The 21,261-nt window shown below is 42.9% G+C and overlaps 1 non-coding gene across 1 annotated transcript; it reads right to left on the bottom strand.

Moving 5' to 3' along the window:
* Window positions 1-16,053: 16,053 nt before the first annotated feature.
* LOC112732192 (small nucleolar RNA R71) lies at window positions 16,054-16,160 on the bottom strand. The gene has a single exon (XR_003167928.1). It is a non-coding gene; the product is annotated as a small nucleolar RNA R71 (small nucleolar RNA).
* Window positions 16,161-21,261: the final 5,101 nt, after the last annotated feature.

A 21,261-nucleotide genomic window follows, 5' to 3' on the forward strand; every position in this document is an offset into this window, starting at 1 on the left:
CTGTAGGTCGATCTCGGACGAGATCTTCTGTGCTGGTCGGAACCGATGTGTCCGGTTGGTGAATGGTGACCGGAGCTGGTGCGTCCGACTTGTTTGGACTTGAACGTGCTGCTGATCCTCTGTCACCGAAGGGTGGGGGGTACCTGCAAGAGACTCTGATGCTTAAGTTAGCATGGGTATTAAACAGGTGTTATGTAGAATCAGAGTATGAGTTATACCTGGGTGCTCCAGTGTATTTATAATGGTGAGATGTGACCTTTTGGATAAGATAAGTTAGTTATCTTATCTTATCTTTATCTTTGAGTTGAAGTCAGCGTATCTTCAACGGAACCGCCTTCATCTCTATAGGCTTAGGCCGCCTTAGGATTCGGGTCGTGCTCCTCTATTTGGGCCCTTAACTGGGCTCTCTTGTCGATTTGGCCGAGCTCTTTGAGAAAAGGTCGGATAGTCTGACCTGAAGAGGTTGGTCGCTTTATCTCGAATCATCCCAGGTCGGATAGCTCGACCCAGGGTATGAACAGTGCCCCTGCTTGAGCTCGATCTTCTTTTTGAGGTCGAGTCCTTGACTTCGGTCCTTCTTAAAGTCGAACTCAAGAATTTGTCGATTCCTTTCTTTGTAAAGTGTGTAGAACGTTTTCCTCTAAAAGCGCGCGCTTTTGTATTAGCGCTTTTTTGGGAACGCAAGCGGTTTTAATATCCGCATTTAATTGGCATTATTTTGCCCTTCATTCTCTCTTGGCTTTTATTTTGAATTTCGCGATCAAAAATGGTTTCTCTTCTTCATTTCTTCTTCGTAACTTCTCCCTTTACTCTCTCGTTTTCTATTTTTTGCTTGCGCTTCTGCTTTCTTGTGTTTGCGACGTTGCTTGGCGTTTTTCTGGGCAGCCCTTATCTCTGTGCTTCCACTCTTCCTCGAAGCTTCTTCCATTTCCAGGTTAGTCCCATTTCGTATTTTCCTCGTTGTTTTTGACTTTGCGATGGAGTTTTTCTTTTGATCTTCTTTTTGTAGAAAGTTTGGATCTTTCTGTTTTTATCATGCTTGATTTGTTGCATGCTCTGAAATTTTTTCATTTTTTGGTGCGAATCTTTTTCTTGTTGCTTGAATCTTTTTTCTTTTGCATGTTGCCGCCGTTTCTGTTTGTGCCTTGGCTGATGATTTTTTGCTTGATTTAAAAAAAGTTTGCGCCTTTGCTGCTTGGCCTTTTTGGTATTTCTGATATACTGTAGAAGTAGTGCTTTTTGCTGGTAAACTGTAGGAGCAATGCTTTTCCTGATAAACTGTAGAAGGGTGGACCTTTTGCGTTTTTGCTTCCTTTGTTTTCTTTTTGGATTTTATTTTGATGAGTGCTGGGATGTAGGCTGTAGAAATAACTTGAAGACCTTGCTTGTTTATTGCCTCCAAGGGATGCCCCGAGACTTTTTGTCTTAAGTCTTGGGGTTTTTCCTTTTTTGTTTATCCGCCCGTCGAGATGTTTTGCCCCCTGTCCGAGATGTTTTTAAGTAATCCATTCTTATTTTCTTTTTGTAGGATTTAGTTGACCTCATGTCTTTCTGAAATAACGTTGTAGAGATGCCTTCCCAGGTCCCTGCGGGTATGGCCGATTGGGTGGACTCCATGGTTCTCATGTGTGTCTCGCTGGTTGATTCTGAGTTTTGTGCTTAGCTTAGGCAGTTTCATAGTGTCTGTAGTAATTTTGGTGATGAGAAGAACTACGAGCTTGTTCCTCCTTCTTCTGACGAGAGAGTCTACTTCTCGACTCGAGTTGTTGACAATCGCCCCTTCTTTTATGCTTACGATTTTTTCTTTGGTCAACTGGGTATTACCCTTCCTTTTACTCCATTTGAAACCGACCTGTTATGGTCTTGTAATGTTGCCCCTTCTCAACTTCACTCCAACTCCTGGGGTTTCATAAAAATTTTCCAATTGCTGTGCGATGGTTTTGGTATTCCTTCTTCCCAATCTCTCTTTTTCTATCTGTTTGTCTTGACTAAGCCCGGTATGGTAAAAAAGAAGTCAGCCTGGGTCTCCTTTCGTTCTACCCAGGGGAAGAAGGTTTTTTCCATGTTTGACGAGTCGTTCCGTGATTTTAAAAACTACTTTTTCAAGGTCCGAGCTGTTGAAGGAGCTCGGCCCTTTTTTCTGGATGAGAATGACGAACCTGCTTTTCCCTTGGAATGGCAAAAAGATGTGAGGGTCTCCCGGTATTCGTGGGAAATGTTGGATGAGGCTGAGCGAGCCTTTGTGACTATCTTGGAAGAACGCTGGGGTCAACCTCCCCATCTTGACACAAAGAATAACCAATCCTTCTCTTCTTCAAACTAAACTGGGTATCTTGTGTTTCTTTTATTATCCTGTTTATGTTGCTTGTAGCTGTCCTTTCCGAATTATCCGACTTGTAGCTGAATTTTCTATTTTGTTTGCAGAGGCAATGAAGAATAATGAGGCTATAAAAGCTTTTAAGAGGGCACAGAGGGCGACTGCTGCCAGAAATGTTGCTGCCAGGGCAGCTGGGGAGGGATCCTCCCAAGTGCGCGAGAAGCCATCAGTGCAGAGTTCCGCCGGGGTGAAGAAAGTGATCCCTACACCCCGAGTTCATTTGGTAGATCCTCACGTCGCCTCTGCTGCTCCTTCTGTTGCTCCTCCCAATAAAAAACAAAAGACTGCTGAGCCCTTCGACCTCGATGCTCCTGATTTTAATGCTATTGAATTCGTGGATCAACAAATTGGTCCCTACGGTGCTCTCTCCATGGACAATATGTCCATCCTTCATCACTTGGAATTCATGGCCCAAAATCATGTGAAGATGGCGTATATGTCAGCTGCCATATATCGGACTGCTCAGAATCTCCCTCTCCACGCCACTAAAGCGTTTATGGAGGAGGTGAAACAAGAGTTTAATCGGATGAAGGAGTTAAAGGAGGAGCTTGAGACAAAAGTGGCCAAGCTGGAGAAGGACTTGAAGAATGAGGAGGAGAGTTCTCAGTCATTGGCAGCTTCTTTGAGGTTGGCTGAGGACACAGTCCTGATGCACAAGGAGAGTTACCTTTCATCTTATCGAGAGGTGATGCGCCTGAGGGGGGAGCTTGACAGTGTTCGGGAAGATTATGCTGAGCTCCAAAGTCATCTCGTTGGCAGCGTGACTGCTGCTTATGAGAACTTGAAGGAGCAAGTTTGGGTTATTGCTCCTGAGGCCGACCTGACCCTTTTCAGCTTAGATAACGTTGTCAGGGATGGCAAGATTGTTCCTGATGACGAGGAGGATGATGTTGTTGATCCTCCTCCCGTGTCCTCTACCAAGGTGTCGACTTCTGCTGTTCCTGCCGAGGTCGAGCCTCCCGCTTCTGATCCCGATTGCCAGATCTTAAACCGGGATGACGGTACTGTAGATGCTGTTCCTCTCCAGACTCGCCCTCCGTCTCCTCGGACTGACGCTGCCAAAAAGTCTTCTGACCCTTAGCTTTACTTTATTCTGTATATGTAGTTGGCCCGGCTTGTGGGCTTTTTTAAACTCTTTATGTTTTATTTAACTGTTGACACTTTCTCGTTGCTTGCCTAGCAACTTTTGTTTTTGAAAAACAAAAGGTAGCTCGCTTTCCTTTTAAGGTAGGTTTTGGTGACCTCTGAGGCCTTATAACTTTTGTAGATTTGAGAAAGGTAGTTCTTGACTTGGCATTTCCTCTGTTTTCTGAGAATGTTTGAGACCTTGCAGCTCGACCTCTTTGGATTGCTTTGCACTTTTTGTTTGTAGCTTGGATCTTTTGAGTTTGTGGGTCCGACTTATTTTTCGGTTTTCTCGCTCTTGCTTGTATTTCTGATGATTTATAACCGATTCTTCAAGTTCCTCCAAATTGTTTTTGTAATCCTCTTTCTTGGATCTTTGTCAGATCTCTTTCAGGGATTACTTTTATAACTTGTTAGTAGTAGGAGTCCGACTTCATTATATCGGTCTCCTTTAAGTTATTTTTGTAATCCTCTTTCTTGGACCTTTGTCAGGTCTCTTTCAGGGATTACTTTTATAACTTGTTAGTAGTAGGAGTCCGACTTTGTTATATCGGTCTCCTTTAAGTTATTTTTGTAATCCTCTTTCTTGGACCTTTGTCAGGTCTCTTTCAGGGATTACTTTTATAACTTGTTAGTAGTAGGAGTCCGACTTCGTTATATCGGTCTCCTTTAAGTTATTCTTGTAATCCTCTTTCTTGGACCTTTGTCAGGTCTCTTTCAGGGATTACTTTTATAACTTGTTAGTAGTAGGAGTCCGACTTCGTTATATTGGTCTCCTTTAAGTTATTTTTGTAATCCTCTTTCTTGGACCTTTGTCAGGTCTCTTTCAGGGATTACTTTTATAACTTGTTATTTTGGGCTGACTTTGTCATGTCGAGCCTTTCTAAGTTAAAGTAATCCTCTTTAATAGGGTTGGCCAGACCTCTTTCCAGGGTTTACTTATAACTTGGGTTGACTTGGTCCGACTTCTCAACGTCGGCCAGTCTTTAAGCTATTATTTTAGCAATCCATAAGACCTCGTCAGGTTCTTTTTTAGATCACTTTCGATAACTTCTTACATTATTCTGTGTTCATCTTTGCCGATTTGTAGAAAGTGGTTGTCATCTCTAGATCGTCCTTTGGGTGAATCGCGTTTTCACCTTTATCGGACGGTTGTCTTTATCGTGATCGTGCAGTGAAATTGTTTTTCACTTTCTGCCGATCTGTTGCTTTATAATCGGACGATGAATGCTTCAGATTAATGCGTCTTGAAATCTTTGTAGAATATCTAAAATATATTTTATTTAAAGAAAAAGTGCAAATATATACATATGGGATTGTCTGAGTCTCAACTTGGTGCCTCATTAAAAAACCTTTTCAGGAAAAAGAGTGCATCCAATGATGAGATCTTTTATATTTTCTAACTGTAGTACCTTCTGAGGTTGCAGGCGTGCCATGACCTGGGAAGCTCTCGTCCATCGAGTTCAGACAGTCTGTAGTAGCCCTTTCCAAGTACTTCTACGACTCGGTAGGGTCCTTTCCAGTTTGCTGCCAGCTTTTCCTCTCCTGGTCGAGTTGTTCCAATATCATTTCAGATTAGGATGAGATCATTCTCTGCAAAACTTCTCAGCACTACCTTTTGATTATATCTGGAATCCATTCGGCGTTTTAGAGCTTCTTCCCTGATCCGAGCTCTTTCTTGGATTTCGGGTAACAAGTCGAGCTCTTCTCTCTGAAGTTGGGAGTTTTCTCCCTCATTGTAGTGAACTACTTTAGGCGACCCTTCCTCAATCTCTACTGGAATCATCGCCTCTATTCCGTATGCTAATCGGAAGGGGGATTCCTTCGTGGTGGAATGTGGCTTTGTTCGATATGCCCACAGGACCTGTGGAAGCTCTTCTGCCCAGGCTCCCTTTGCATCTTGTAATCTCCATTTTAATCCGGCCAATATGACTTTGTTAGCAGCTTCAGCCTGCCCATTGGCTTGTGGATGTTCCACGGAGGTGTACTGGTACTTTATATTCAAGTCGGCTACTAGTTTTCTGAAGCCTGCATCTGTGAATTCGGTGCCATTGTCTGTGGCTATTGAATATGGAACCCCGAACCTTGTGACAATGTTTCTATATAAGAATTTCCGGCTTCTTTGAGTGGTGGCATTGGCTAGGGGCTTTGCCTCGATCCACTTTGTAAAGTAATCTACCCCTACTATGAGGAATTTAACTTGTCCTGATCCCTGTGGGAAGGAGCCGAGAAGATCGAGTCCCCATTTTGCGAACGGCCAAGGCGAGGTCACGCTGATGAGCTCTTCTGGCGGGGCGATGTGAAAGTTGGCATGTTTCTGACATGGTGGGCATGTCTTTACAAATTCTGTAGCTTCTTTCTGTAGAGTTGGCCAATAAAATCCCGCCCGGAGCACTTTTTTGGCGAGAGCTCGTGCTCCGAGATGATTGCCACAGATACCACCGTGTATTTCTTCTAGCACTTCTCTTGTGTTGGAGGTTGGCACGCATTTTAGTAAAGGTGTTGAGATTCCTCTTTTGTACAGGATGTTGTTTATGATGGTGTAGTACTGTGCCTCCCTTTTTAGCCTTTTTGCGTCCTTTTCTTCTGTGGGGAGCGTTCCTGTTCTGAGATAGTTGGCTATAGGGGTCATCCATCCTTGGTCCTGACTTGTTATAGTCAGGACTTTTTCCTCTTCCGAGATTGACGGGTTCTGTAACATTTCCTGGATGAGGCTTCTATTTTGCCCCCTGGTTTGGTGTTGGCTAGTTTTAAGAGTGCGTCAGCTCGGGCATTTTGTTCGCGGGGTATGTGGCAGATCTTATACTCCCCTATTTGTCCGAGCTGTTCCTTGGTTTTATCCAAATACTTTTTCATGGTGGGATCTTTGACTTGGTAGCTCCTTGTTATTTGTGATGTGACCACTTGTGAATCGCTGTAAATGTTGAGTTTTTAAGCTCTGACTTCTTTAGCCAGCTTCAAACCAGCTAATAATGCTTCATATTCTGCCTGGTTGTTTGAGGCCGGGAACCTGAACTTGAGGGAGAGCTCAATTTGGGTTCCTTGGTTGCTTTCTATTATCACGCCCGCACCACTTCCAGTTTTATTTGAAGAACTGTCCACGTAAAGATTTCATTCTGTGGGGGTTTCTAGGGCATCTGTGAATTCTGCGATAAAATCGGCCAGATACTGTGATTTGATGGCCGTCCGAGCTTTATATTGGAGGTCAAACTCTGACAACTCGACTGCCCATTTTAGAATTCTGCCTGCTAGATCTGTTTTCTGCAATATTCCTTTTATGGGCTGGTTAGTTCAAACCTTAATGGTGTGAGCCTGGAAGTACGGGCGGAGTCGTCGAGATGTTAGGATAAGAGTATAGGCAAAATTTTCTATTTTCTGGTAGTTCAGCTCGGATCCCTGTAGTGTCTTGCTAATGAAGTAGACGGGTTGTTGCCCATTTTCGTCTTTTCTGACTAGTGCTGAGGCTATTGCCCGACTCCCTACTGCGAGATATAATATGAGCGGTTCTCCTTCTCGTGGTCGAGATAAGATAGGTGGCCGTCCTAAGAACTCCTTGAAGTCTTTGAATGCTTGTTCACATTCTGTCGTCCATTCGAACTGTTTTCCCTTTCTTAATGTAGCATAGAAGGGGAGAGATCGTATCGCAGCCCCTGCTAAGAATCGGGATAGGGCGGCCAATCTCCCGTTGAGTTGTTGTACTTCTTTGACACAAGTTGGCGTCTTCATGTTGAGTATGGCTTGACATTTGTCTGGATTTGCCTCAATTCCCCTTTGTGTGAGCATGAAGCCTAAGAATTTGCCTGCTTCTACTGCGAAGGTACATTTTGCGGGATTGAGTCCCATGTTGTGTTTCCTTATGGTGTCAAACACTTGAGCCAGGTCGGATAATAATGTATCTTCGGTTTGTGTTTTTATTAGCATGTCGTCCACATAGACCTCCATGATGTTTCCGATGTGATCCGAAAAAACTTTATTCATTAGTCTTTGATAAGTAGCTCCTGCGTTCTTGAGACCAAAGGTCATCACGATGTAACAGTAGTTTGCCTTTGGTGTTAAAAACGAGGTCTTTTCTTGATCTGGTGGATACATGGGAATTTGGTTGTATCCTGAATACGCGTCCATAAACGAGAGATATTTATATCCAGAGGAAGTATCTACCAGGGCGTTAATACTTGGGAGTGGGTATGGATCTTTTGGACAAGCTTTGTTGAGATCGGTGTAATCGGTGCACATTCGCCACTTCCCATTCGATTTTTTCACCAAGACAACGTTGGCTAGCCATAGCGGATATTTAACTTCTCTTATAAATCCGGCTTCCAGTAGTGCCTGTACTTGCTCTTCCATAGCCTGGGATCGCTCTGGCCCAAGCTTTCTTCGTCTCTGCTGTACCGGTCGAGATCCTGGGTAGACCTCCAACCTGTGGCACATTAGCTTAGGGTCTATGCCTGGCATGTCCGCGGCTTTCCATGCAAAGAGATCGACATTATCTCGTAAGAATTGTATTAGCAATTCTTTTAAATCTCCTTTGAGGATTGTGCCGATATTAGTTGTTTTTTCCGAGGTGTCCCCGATCTGAATTTTTTCTATCTCGCCCTCTGGTTGGGGGCGAAGATCTTCTCGTCGTTGAACTCCGCCCAACTCGATTGCGTGGAACTCTTCTCCTTTGCCTCTGAGGTTTAGGCTTTCGTTATAACAGCGACGTGCCATCTTTTGGTCAGCTTTTATCGTGGCTATCCCTTTTGGAGTTGGGAACTTCATACATAGGTGTGGGGTTGAGACTATTGCGCCAAGTTGGTTGAGTGTTGTCCGACCTATGAGAGCATTGTAAGCTGAACTTACATCGACTACGATGTAGTCTATTTTGAGGGTCCTGGATTGGTCTCCTTTTCCGAAGGTTGTATGTAGTGATATATATCCTAGTGGTCGAACCGGGATATCTCCTAACCCGAACAGACTGTTTGGATATGCCTTAAGTTCTTTTTCTACTAAGCCGAGTTTGTCAAAGGCTGTCTTGAATAAGATGTCGGCAGAACTCCCTTGGTCTATTAAGGTGCGGTGTAGGTTGGCGTTTGCCAATATGATGGTGATGACCATGGGATCGTCGTGTCCTGTGATGATGTCGGACGCATCCTCCTTAGTGAATGTTATCGCTGGGATGTTGAGTGCTTCCTCCTCTCCTTCGACATGATATACTTCTTTGAGATACCTTTTGCGGGAAGATTTAAAGATCCCTCCTGCTGCGAATCCGCCATGTATCATGTGGACATGTCTTTCTGGTGTCCGAGGTGATCGTTCTGTTCGCTCGGTATCTTCATCCCTTCGTCTTTTTCTTTGATCATCATCTCGGGTGGCCAGGAATCGATCTAATTTTCCTTCCCTTACCAAATTTTCTATGATATTTTTTAAGTTGAAGCATTCGTTGGTGGCGTGTCCTCTGACCCGATGATATTCACAATATTCCTTCCGATTTCCTCCTCCCCTTTTTCCTTTGAGGGGCCGTGCTGGGGGAATTTTTTCTGTATGACAGACCTCTTTGTATATTTCGACTAGGGATGCTCTGAGGGGAGTATAATTATGGTATTTTTTAATTTTCTCCCCTTGTCGGTCTTCTTTTCGTTTAGATTCCTTGTCTTTGTCACGGTAGGAGGCCCCCGATTTTGAGGTCTCTCCTAACCGAGCGTTTTCTTCCATGTTGATGTATTTTTCTGCCCGTTTCTGCACTTTGTCTAAGGAGGTCGGGTACTTTTTTGATATAGACTGGCTGAAAGGTCCCTCTCGTAGGCCGTTGATAAGTCCCATGATGACGGCCTCTGTGGGTAAGCTTTGTATGTCCATGCATGTTTTGTTGAATCTTTCCATGTAGTTGCGGAGGCTCTCCCGATCTCCTTGCTTGATCCCTAGTAGACTGGGGGTGTGTTTAGCTTTATCTTTCTGGATGGAGAATCTGGCGAGGAACTTTCCGGCTAGATCGTCAAAGTTTGAGATGGACTTGGGAGGTAAGCTGTCAAACCATCTGATCGCCGTCTTCGTAAGGGTTGTTGGAAAGGCTTTGCAGCAAACGGCATCTGAGGCGTCGGTAAGGTACATTCTGATTCTGAAATTGCTGAGATGATGGTTGGGATCAGTGGTGCCGTCGTACAAAATCATATTCGGGAGTTTGAAGTCTTTTGGAATTTTGGTTTTCATGATTTCCCTGGTGAACGGATCCTGTTCTTTACGTGAGCTTTCCTCAGGAGTGACCCGAGGGGCTTTTAATTTGAGATCGGCTTCTAATTGTTGTAACTTGTCTTCCAATTCTCGACGTCGCCGTACTTCTTTTTGTAGATCTTTTCCTATTTCATGTTGTCGTTGGGTTTTTTCTTCAAGTTTCTTCAAGCGATTTTGAAGGGCTTCTATTGTTCCCGGTTTAGCTGAATTTTTGTCTCCATTGGATTCCAGAGTGTTTTTTGGTGGGGTGTCCATATTTTTGTGTGGTGTTCTATTCTCTAGATCTAAGTCGTGGTTGTTGTCATGGTTGTCCGCCATGGTGATGGGATGACTTCCAGGTCCCCGGCAACGGCGCCAATGTTCCGAGGGTTACCTGAAACTGTAGGTCGATCTCGGACGAGATCTTCTGTGCTGGTCGGAACCGATGTGTCCGGTTGGTGAATGGTGACCGGAGCTGGTGCATCTGACTTGTTTGGACTTGAACGTGCTGCTGATCCTCTGTCACCAAAGGGTGGGGGGTACCTGCAAGAGACTCCGATGCTTAAGTTAGCATGGGTATTAAACAGGTGTTATGTAGAATCAGAGTATGAGTTATACCTGGGTGCTCCAGTGTATTTATAATGGTGAGATGTGACCTTTTAGATAAGATAAGTTAGTTATCTTATCTTATCTTTATGTTTGAGTTGAAGTCAGCGTATCTTCAACGGAACCGCCTTCATCTCTATAGGCTTAGGCCGCCTTAGGATTCGGGTCGTGTTCCTCTATTTGGGCCCTTAACTGGGCTCTCCTGTCGATTTGGCCGAGCTCTTTGAGAAGAGGTCGGATAGTCTGACCTGAAGAGGTTGGTCGCTTTATCTCGAATCATCCCAGGTCGGATAGCTCGACCCAGGGTATGAACACTTAGTATGCATGGTAAATATGTTATTGAAAGTATTAAATTTGAAGATGCAAGCAACCCTAAAAATAATTTGTGATAATTGTCAAACAACTCCTTAATAATCCACAAACAATTATAGAAGAAAATAATCACCCAATTAGATTTCTAGCACCAAGTAAAATAATGTAAAAATAAATAAATAATAAGTGAAGAAAGAAAATAGAGAGAAAGAACCTAGAAGAAGGTGACAAAGAGAGGTAATGAAGAATGTGAGGTGAAGAAATTATGATGGAAGTGGGAATAAGAAGAAAAGAGTAAAGAAAGAAGAAGGAGAAAAAGAATGGAGAATAAAGAAGAAAGAAGAGAAAGAAAGAAGAAAGAAGAAAGAAATTAGGATTAGAAAAGAAAAGATAAGAAAAGTGGCGGCGCAGGGATCTGATGGTGTTGCGCGAGTGACGCGCACGTGTACTCCACACGTACGCGTGGGTCGCGCAAATTGGAAGGCGACGCGTAGGCGTCGGTCACGCGTACATGTGACCGTGCTTGTGCTACTCGCGCAGAGGCAGCCTTGCGCGCGCACAACTCTCTGTTCGTCTTGGGGTGTGTGCCAAAATGGTATACGACGCGTGCGCGTCATTGACGCGTACGCGTGAGTTTGAAGAATTTGAAAATGACGCGCACACGTGAGTGACTTAGTGCATTGGGCACAGTTTTCGCACCAAGCCAGCACAACTTTCGGCCTGACACCTTTTTACATCGATTTTCCGAGGTCACGCATGCGCGTCATTGACGCGTATGCGTGAGGTGCCAAATATTCAAATGACGCGCACGCATGAGGGACGTGTGCACGTGGTGATGCTTGTGCGATTGGCATACTTCCTGCATTGCTCCCACGCAACTTTCTGCCACTTTTTTCTTTTTTTTTTAGAATGCAAATGCAAATGTAGACTATATGCAGAAATCATGAGAAGAGTCACTAAATGAAACTAAGAAGAGAGAAAAGAGCGATCATACCATGGTGGGTTGTCTCCCACCCATCACTTTGCTTTAACATTCTTTAGTTGGACAGTCCACAAGCTCAATATGCTTCTGTTGGTGGATCTTCCAATAGGAAGACCTCTAGCTCTTTGTGTTCCTTCACCTTCTCACCATGATAAAGTTTTAAGCGATGTCCATTGACCTTGATGAAATTGGAACTTGAAGGATGACTCAGGTGGAAGACTCCATATGACTCTGCTTTCTCCACTCTGTAAGGACCTTCCCATCTGGATCTCAGCTTTTCTGGCATGAGTCTCAGCCTGGAGTTATAAAGGAGAACCACATCTTCTAGTCTAAACCCTCTTCTCTTGATATGCTTGTCATGCATAGCCTTCACCTTCTCTTTGTATAATCTAGAGTTATCATATGCTTCGAGTCGAAGGGTCTCCAGTTCTGCCAGTTGCAGCTTCCTTTCAGCACCAGCTTTCTCAAATCCCATGTTGCATTCTCGTACAGCCCAGAAAGCCTTGTGTTCCACCTCCACCGGGAGGTGGCAAGCTTTTCTGTACACTAAGCAAAAGGGACTCATCCAATGGGTGTCTTGTACACTGTCCGATACGCCCAGAGTGCATCAACAAGTCTGGTGCTCCAATCCTTCCTATGAGGCTTAACTATCTTCTCCAGAATACGTTCTATTTCTCTGTTAGATACCTCTGTTTGCCCATTGGTCTGGTAATGTAAGCTGTTGCCACTTTGTGAACGATCCCATGCTTCTTCAGTAGTCCTGCTAGTCTCCTGTTACAAAAGTGAGTGCCTTGATCACTCACGATTGCTCGTGGTGATCCAAAGCGATAGATAATATGGTTTCTAACAAAGGAGATAACAGTGTTAGCATCATCAGTGCGGGTAGAAATTGCTTCCACCTATTTAGAAACATAATCTACAGCTAATAGTATATAAAGATAACCAATAGAGTTTGGAAATGGACCCAAGAAGTCAATGCCCCAAACATAAAAAATTTCATAGAAAAGCATAATCTGTTGGGGCATCTCATCCCTCTTGGATATATTCCCAAACCTTTGGCATGGGGGACAAGATTTACAGAAGGTAGTAGCATCTTTAAAAGAGTAGGCCACCAGAATCCACAGGCTAAAATTTTTCTAGCTGTTCTTTGAGGGCCAAAATGTCCTCTACTCTCAGAAGAGTGGCAGGCCTCTAAAATGGACTGGAATTCTGATTGGGGCACACACCTTCTAATTACCTGGTCAGCACCACACCTTCATAAATATGGGTCATCCCATATATAATATTTAGACTCGCTTTTCAGCTTGTTGATGCCAGGGCATTTTGGCTAGTTTCACTGACCTTTTCTTTATGGTTTTAAGGTAGTTTCATGCATTTTCTTAGGAAAGAAGCAAGTTTTGGGTAAATAATCATTTACATCTTGATTCAAGCAAACATTGTGAATTTTACATGATTTCATGAGAATTATGCATGAATTAAAGGACAAATTGAATGATGCATGTCTCATAACTTGGATTAGAGCTTTGATGCACTTTATTGCTTGATTTCAGGACAAAGGAAGCAAGGAAGAACCACGTTAGTAGCCATGTTAGTCTAGCTAACGTGACCACTAACATGGAATGGAGGCTAACTTGCAACGTTAATGAGAAAAGTGATCGCCATTAACGCCTTCGTGAGCCATCAAAGCCCACGTTAGTTGCCACGTTAACTATGTTAACGTGGAAGCTAACGTGGAAGAGAAGTAGAACTCCAACGTTAGTGGTAAAAGTAAGTACCACTAACGCTCCAAAGTGGCAATTGTCCACGTTAAGAGTCATGTTAATTCAGTTAATGTGAGCTCTAACGTGGAAGAAGAAGATGATGCCAACGTTAGTGACACTCACCTTTGTCACTAACGTTGGACTAAACCCATATTAGCTACGTTAAAAGCCACGTTAACCTAGTTAACGTGGACTCTAACGTGGGGAAGCAAGGAATGACCAATGTTAGTGACACTCGCCTTTGTCACTAACGTTGGACTAAGCCACTTTGAGCCACTTTGAGCCACGTTAGTTGCCACGTTAACTCAGTTAACGTCGAAGCTAACGTGAAGGAGAGAATGATGAGACAACGTTAGTGACACTCACCTTTGTCACTAACGTTGGAGATGGCTATCAATACCACGTTAGAAGTCATGTTAACCTAGTTAACGTGAACTCTAACGTGGGAAGTAGGGGCGTTCTGAAGCGTTAGTGACAAAGGTAAGTGTCATTAACGCTCTCGAAGATTTGGCAAGCCTATGTTAAAGGCCACGTTAACTATTCTAACGTGAATTCTAACGTAGGGAGAAAGGGGTACTCTCAATGTTATTGAAAAAGGTAAACCCCAGTAACGTTTGCGAAGGGCCAAGGGTCAACGTTAGTGGTCACGTTAGTGCCACTAACGTTGAAGTTAACGTGGACCACTTTGGGTTAGGAACGTTAGTGAAAAAGGTGATTGTCATAACGTTCTCAACCCCACATTTTCACTTAACGTTAACACCACTAACGCCTTAAGCTAAAGTCCCTGCCTACTTCACACTTTCTCTGCAAGTAAAGCTGAGCCCACTGAAGAAGATAACTGTTTCAACTCAAGATCCAAAGGCCCATATCTAAGACTTGAAGAGCCAACTAGAAGATGAGAAGAATAGTATAAATAGGGAGAGCTTTGAACTAGAAAAGAAGCTTTTGGCATTATTAGAATTACTCTCTGCTTTTTACTTTCTCTACACTTCTAGTTTAACTTTTAGAATATACTCTCCATCTTTGCTTTCCATTCCCAGAGCTATGAACAACTAAACCCCTTTCATTGGGTTAGGGAGCTCTGTTGTAATTTGATGGATCAATAATAGTTTTCATTATTCTTCTTCTTTCTTTTCTCTTGATTTTACTAGAAAGTTTTCAATCTTCATCCAATTGAGTAGTTATCTTGGAAAAGAAGCTATTCATACTTGGATCTCTTCTGAACCTTGGAAAAGGGATGAAGAGATCATGCTAGAAATGTTTTCTCATGTTGGACCAAATTGGGGTTTGGGCAGATATGGTGACATATAATTCTCCCAATACTTTGATTTGGAAATACATGTGGTATAATCAGTGACCACACTTCATCTCTTCTCATGAGCAATTAGACCAAGGAATTGGCTATTGATCTGATTTGAGAGATTGAATTACCAAGGAATTAGAATTCAATCACTTAAGATTGCCAAGGAGATCAATGAATGCATTGATTGAGGAAGAGATGAAAATGAACTTGATCCGGAGAATGCAACATCTCCTAAGCCCAATGAATTCCCCATTTCTGATCTTACCCATTCTCTTTACTTTATGCCATTTACTTTCATGCTAAACTTCCCTTCCCTATTTAAGATTCTGCAATTTACTTCCCGTCATTTATTTTCTGCTATTTACTTTCCCGCCATTTAATTTCCTGCAATTCTCAACTCACTTTCTGCTTAGCTCAACTAGAACATTATTCCAATTAAAGTTGCTTCACTCTACTGTGAGTTTTTATTTGACGATAATTCGGTATACTTGCCGAGGGAGATTTGTTAAGGGACAAGTTTCCGTGCATCAAGTTTATGGTGCCGTTGCCAGGGATTGATTTTGTATCAACAATGATTAAATTGGTGGATAACTAGATTGAGCATTTGTTTTTATTTTGTTTGATTTAAGTTTATTTGAGTAATTTACTTTCTATTTAGCTATTTTCTTCCCTTTCCCCTACCCATTTTCTTAGTTGTTTACAATTCAGTCACTAACCCGCTAACTGTTTGATATATTGCATCACTCACGCTAATAGCATTTCTGTAGAAATTACTGTTTGCACCTATCCTTCTTGCTTGTGCCTTGTTGGTTGTATGACAGGTAGAAGAAGCGGGGCTTTAACTTCCTTTGTTTCTGAACCTAAGAGGACCTTCCTTAGATTAAGGATGGAAGCAAGAGGAAAGAGAGTAGTTGGTGCTGAGGAAGAGGAAGAGTACTTTGAACCAGACATGGATGAGAATATGGAGAACCATCATGAAGAAGAGGCTCACAACCATGGCAGAGAAGGTCCAGCGCATCAGGTTGGACAAGAGAGAAGTGTTTTGGGTTCTTACATCAACCTGAACCTAGGAAACTGTGGAAGTAGCATCCAAAAGCCAACCATATATGCCAACAACTTTGAACTAAAGCCACAGCTCATCACCCTTGTTCAGAACAATTGTTCATTCGGAGGAAGTATCCAAGAAGACCCCAATCAACATCTAACCACCTTCCTGAGGATATGCGATACTATGAAGTCTAATGGTGTTTATCCTGACACCTATAGACTACTTCTGTTTCCCTTCTCGCTCAAGGACAAAGCATCTAAATGGCTGGAATCCTTTCCAAATGAGAGTTTAGCAACCTGGGAAGATGTGGTGAACAAGTTCTTGGCAAGATTCTATCCTCCTCAACGGATCAACAGGTTGAGAGCTGAGGTACAAACATTCAGGCAGCAGGATGGTGAGACTCTATATGAAGCATGGGAGAGGTTTAAAGACTTGACAAGAAGATGCCCGCCAGATATGTTCAATGAATTGGTGCAATTGCACATTTTCTATGAAGGCCTTTCGTATGAATCAAAGAAGGCAGTAGACCACTCATCCGGGGGATCTCTGAACAAGAAGAAGACCATTGAAGAAGCCATAGATGTCATTGAGACTGTAGCAGAGAATGACTACTTCTATGCTTCTGAAAGAGGCAACACTAGAGGAGTGATGGAGCTAAACAATGTGGATGCACTGCTAGCTCAAAACAAGATGATTACCAAGCAATTAGCTAACCTCACCAAGAAGATGGAGAGGAATCAAGTAGCAGCAATCACCATTTCAGCAGCAACCCAAGAAGGAGTGAATGAAGAAGCAGAGGGTGATCAGGAACAAGCCAACTACATTGGGAATTCACCTAGGCAAAATCATGACCCATACTCCAAAACGTATAATCCTGGTTGGAGGAACCACCCAAACTTTGGATGGGGAAATCAACAAGACCAAGGCCAAGATCAGAGACGCCACAACCCCAACAACAATGCAACTCACCAACACTCCACACAGAGGTCATACCAACACCCACCCAACAACACTTCTCAACATCCATACCAAAGTCAAAATGGCCCTTCTCATCCTTCCAATCTCAACTCTCCATCATCGGAAGAAAGACTATCAAGGATTGAGACTCTACTTGAAGGCATATGCAAGGAGATTCAAGATAACAAGGTGTTCAAAGAGGAGGTGCGAGCCAATATCAAGAATCAGGGAGACACCATCAAGAGGCTGGAATTTCAAGTGGGATACCTATCTGAGAAGATTCCCAAACCTACTGATAGCTTCCTAAGTGACACAGAGAAAAATCCGAGAGGTGAAGCAAAGAAAGTCAGATGGGAAGATTGCAAGATGGTTACTATAAGTGATAAGGAGACTGAGGAAAAGCCGAACAAACCATCAGAACAACCTGAAGATATATCAGCAGGAAAGCAGGAAGATAATCATCAAGAAATCACAATTACACAGAAGGAGCTGCTGAGACTCTATGCACCCTTTCTCCAATTACTCAATGGTGGTGTAGAAAAGTGAATATACTCAATATTTCTTGACATATTTGCATCTCTCCATGTAAATATACCATTCATCAAGGCCCTCCAACAAATGCCCTCATACATTAAGTACATGAAGGAGTTGCTGAACAGGAAAAGCTCACTCAAAGGAGGACAAACCATAGTGATGAATAAGAAGTGCAGTGCTCTCATTCAACCAGAGCTGCCTACAAAAAGGAAGGACCCAGGGAGTTTTCACATCCCCTGTGCCATAGGAGAAACAATGTTCGATAAAGGACTCTGTGATCTGGGAGCAAGCATCAACTTAATGCCTTTATCCCTTATGAAGAGGCTGCAAATCAATGAGCTGATGCCCACAGACGTAGTCATCAGGCTAGCGGACAAAACTCAAAAACAAGCAATAGGAGTGGTTGAAAATGTGCTAGTGAAGGTTGGGAACTACTTTCTTCCCACAGACTTTGTCATACTAGAAATGGAAGAAATTCATCTTCACCAAATCATATTGGGAAGACCATTCTTAGCTACAGCCAGAGCGCTCATAGATGTGGAGCGAGGAGAGCTAATACAGAGGGTACATGATGAACAACTCACCTTCAATGTCTTCAAACCTTCACAAGAAGCAAGTCAGGAAGACAAGGAATTAAGGACAGAGCATGACAGAGCAATGGTGGGAGAAACAAGCATTGAGGCACAAGCTGTACACTCAGGAAGTCCTTTGGGTGATGAACAAAATAATCAGCAACTGTCACAGCTAAAGGAAACTCAAGTGAAGCCAAAACCACCAGAATCATATGGGACCAGCAACAAAATCCCCCTAGGAAAAGAGACCACAAAGAACAGGATAACAGCAAAAGAAACAAAGAAGAAGATACCAAGGAGATGGAGGAACAAAAAGATCCCTACAGAAGATTTCTCTCCAGGGGATAAAGTGATCTCAGCTTACTTCCTAGATATCCCACCTTATCTCCCCACCATCCCATCTCAGTTACCTAAGGTTTTCACCATCAACAAAGTTCTCTCCCTAGAACATGTAGAGGTCATTGATGAAGCCAATGGATATAGGTTTACTGCAAGAGGGGAAGATCTGAAGCATTACCAACCACCATGACAAAGGCAGAACGTCAAGCTAGTGACGCTAAAGAAGCGCTTCATGGGAGGCAACCCATGTTTTACATGCTTTTAAAGTAGTTAATAAAGCAAGGTTCATGGATCGCAAATCAACTTTGACATATCCTTGAATAAATCCTTTTATGCAACATATAGTAAAGAACAAGTTTGGTGTTCAAGGCACACTAAGAGGACATGAATGCAATTCATAGCATGTCACTCTTAGCACCTTGAACAAATCATCTTACACCACATTGCCACAAACTAAGTTTGGTTTCACCAAGGTTGCATATATGGAAATTTAATTAGTCAGTTGGTCTGCATTTGTGAATAGCATTTAGTAGTTAACAACAAAAATTTTAAAAAGTAGTTACTCTTGTGTTTTAAAGTTTGCCGCCACTTTCCACAATTTTATTTTTTTCTTTTATTTTGTAGGAGGATTAATGGGACAATTGAAGGGTTCGGCTACCACAAAAGGAGAAGACTGTATACGTGTCTCCAAGGGAATTGCATTGGGAATTGCTGCCATGCAACATTGGAAGGAGAACAAGCTTGGAAACTGAACCAACCCCATCATAAAGTTGATGATCTTTGTGCTCATCCCATGCAAAACCTCATCCGTCTATCACACAACCACCCCATCAATCCACACCTTTCATTTACTCATCATTTTCCTATATAAGTGATTCCTAGTCTATACTTCCCTTCACATTCCAGCAACCACTTCTTCAAACTTTTCACTCTCGAAGTACAATTCTTCAAGCTACATCCTATCCAAACCTAACCAAATTCCACCACTTATCCATAACCCCTCAACACTTTCACACATCAACTCTTACTCATGGCATCATCAAGCTCTAAAAGAAGAAAGGGGAAGGAGCCTATGGAGCAACGCCCCTTTGATGAAAAGAAGTTTAGAAATTTTTACCATGCACTTCAATTTGGATGGATGGCTGATAAGGAGATCATATATGAGCTAGGCTTTCAAGTCAAGAAAACTGAGTGCCCCAAAATCACAGAGAAGGTAGAAAAGAGAAGATGGGAGCTCTTCACCGATCCAGTCACCGCGAGGATAAATGCAACGCTCGTAAGAGAGTTTTACGCAAACGCAGTGAGGTATGATAGGAAAGAGGAATCTTATATAAGCTTTGTGAGAGGAGTAACTATGGATTTTAGTCCCATGAGCATCATGAAGGTGTTGAAGCTACGAACCATACCATTCGAGGAAGAAAGCTATCAATCTCGAATAGATGGTAGTCCTAATTATGACCAAATTGTGAAAGATATCTGCGTACAAGGAGCGGATTGGGTGAGAGATCCCAATGGAAAGCCCAAATTCATAAAAAGAGGTGATCTCACCCCTGAAGCAAAGGGGTGGTTCGAAATTGTAAGGAGATCCATCCTCCCTGCCGGAAACAATTCAGAGGTGAATCTTAAGAGAGCAACAATGGTGCAATGTATACTTAAAGGGGGAGAGATTAAGGTGCATGAACTTATAGCCCAAGGCATTAGGAAGATGGCTGAGAAAAGTGATTCTAGGGGAAGGTTAGGCTATCCCAGCACCATTTTCCGCCTGTGTGACAAGGCAGGGGTGGTGTTCGAAGATGAAAACCCCGACTGGATAAAAGTTGGTATCCCAATTACTGTCCGGCGTATGCATGCTGTTGCATCTCCCCTACCCCAACGAAGGATAAGAAAGAGGCCAGTGCACGAAGTGGTAGAAGGACAGAACCTAGAGGAGCAAGCCCCTTTGGACATGCACCAACTACAGGAAGCCATTGATGGCTTATCTAGACAATACTTGGAAAATCAAGGGGCTCAGAAAGAGCTTCACCTACAGTTGATAAACCGTCAAGAAGAGTCACTATCTAGATGGATGAATCAACAAGGGGAGTGGCAAAGACAATTGATGAAGCAGCAACTGGAGCAAGAAAAACAATGGGGAGAATCCTTCCACAGGTTGGAACAAAGGCAGGATCAACAACAAGAAGCCATCCAAAAGCTAATCAACATCCAAGCACATCAAGGTGCACACATACATGAAATGCATCAGAAATAATTAGAACAGGCAGAACTCTTCGACGAACACAGGGCGTTTTCAGAAGGAGTTTACATGAGCCAGACTGGACACCAGGTGAACACTCAGGCCAGGCTCAGATACTTAGTCGGACAACTGCCTATACTACATCCGGGAATCATAAGCTATGAAGAAGTGAAGGATGAATCAGCACGAGAAGAAAGAGAGAGGGTAGAAAAGAGTCATGAATCAGTAAGGAAGGCACTTGAAGATTGGAAAAAAGCTAGACTGGCCCGTATGCAATGAAGCACAAGTGGACACAAAGAGGACAAACAAAAAGAAGAGCGCGAACAACCCCATGAGTAAAAGGTGGTGGAGTTCCCTCACTGTCCCACAAATCATATATGAAATAGAACATGCTTCCATAGTAGCTTAGGAATTTTCAATTCTATCTTTACGTTTGCTTTTGCCTAGGTCTATGCTTGCTAGTCAAATTGCCTGCCTTCATTTTCATCTTGCTTATTGTATGCTTGCCCTTTTAAGTCCAATAAAAAGAGATGTTATGAAAGACCAGAGTGATGTTCAAGTTGTGGAGCAGGTCCTTAAATTTGTGGTGTAGTAATCACTTAGCTAAGTTGGTTCACCAACAAGGTGGGAAGGCAACTATCTGTCCTGAATCATATACTTGAAACACACCCCATGAGACTAGCTAAATAATAAGATCCTAATAAGAAAAAGGAAAAGAACAAGAAGAGTTGAAAAAGAAAGAAAAGTTAATAAAGAATAAGGCTAGGCACCAAGGGCTTGAAACTTGAGGGATGTGTCTGTGGTGCTCTTGTACCAAGGATCTGCTTGGATGAATAAGTTCTTAGGAGTTCTTCATCACTTGGTAACTTGGGTTAACTAACCCGGGATTATCAACTGAAAATCCACTATCAAGAGCAATCTTGCTAT

Source organism: Arachis hypogaea, chromosome 12, assembly GCF_003086295.3.
Source record: "Arachis hypogaea cultivar Tifrunner chromosome 12, arahy.Tifrunner.gnm2.J5K5, whole genome shotgun sequence".
Classification (NCBI taxonomy): Eukaryota; Viridiplantae; Streptophyta; class Magnoliopsida; order Fabales; family Fabaceae; genus Arachis; species Arachis hypogaea.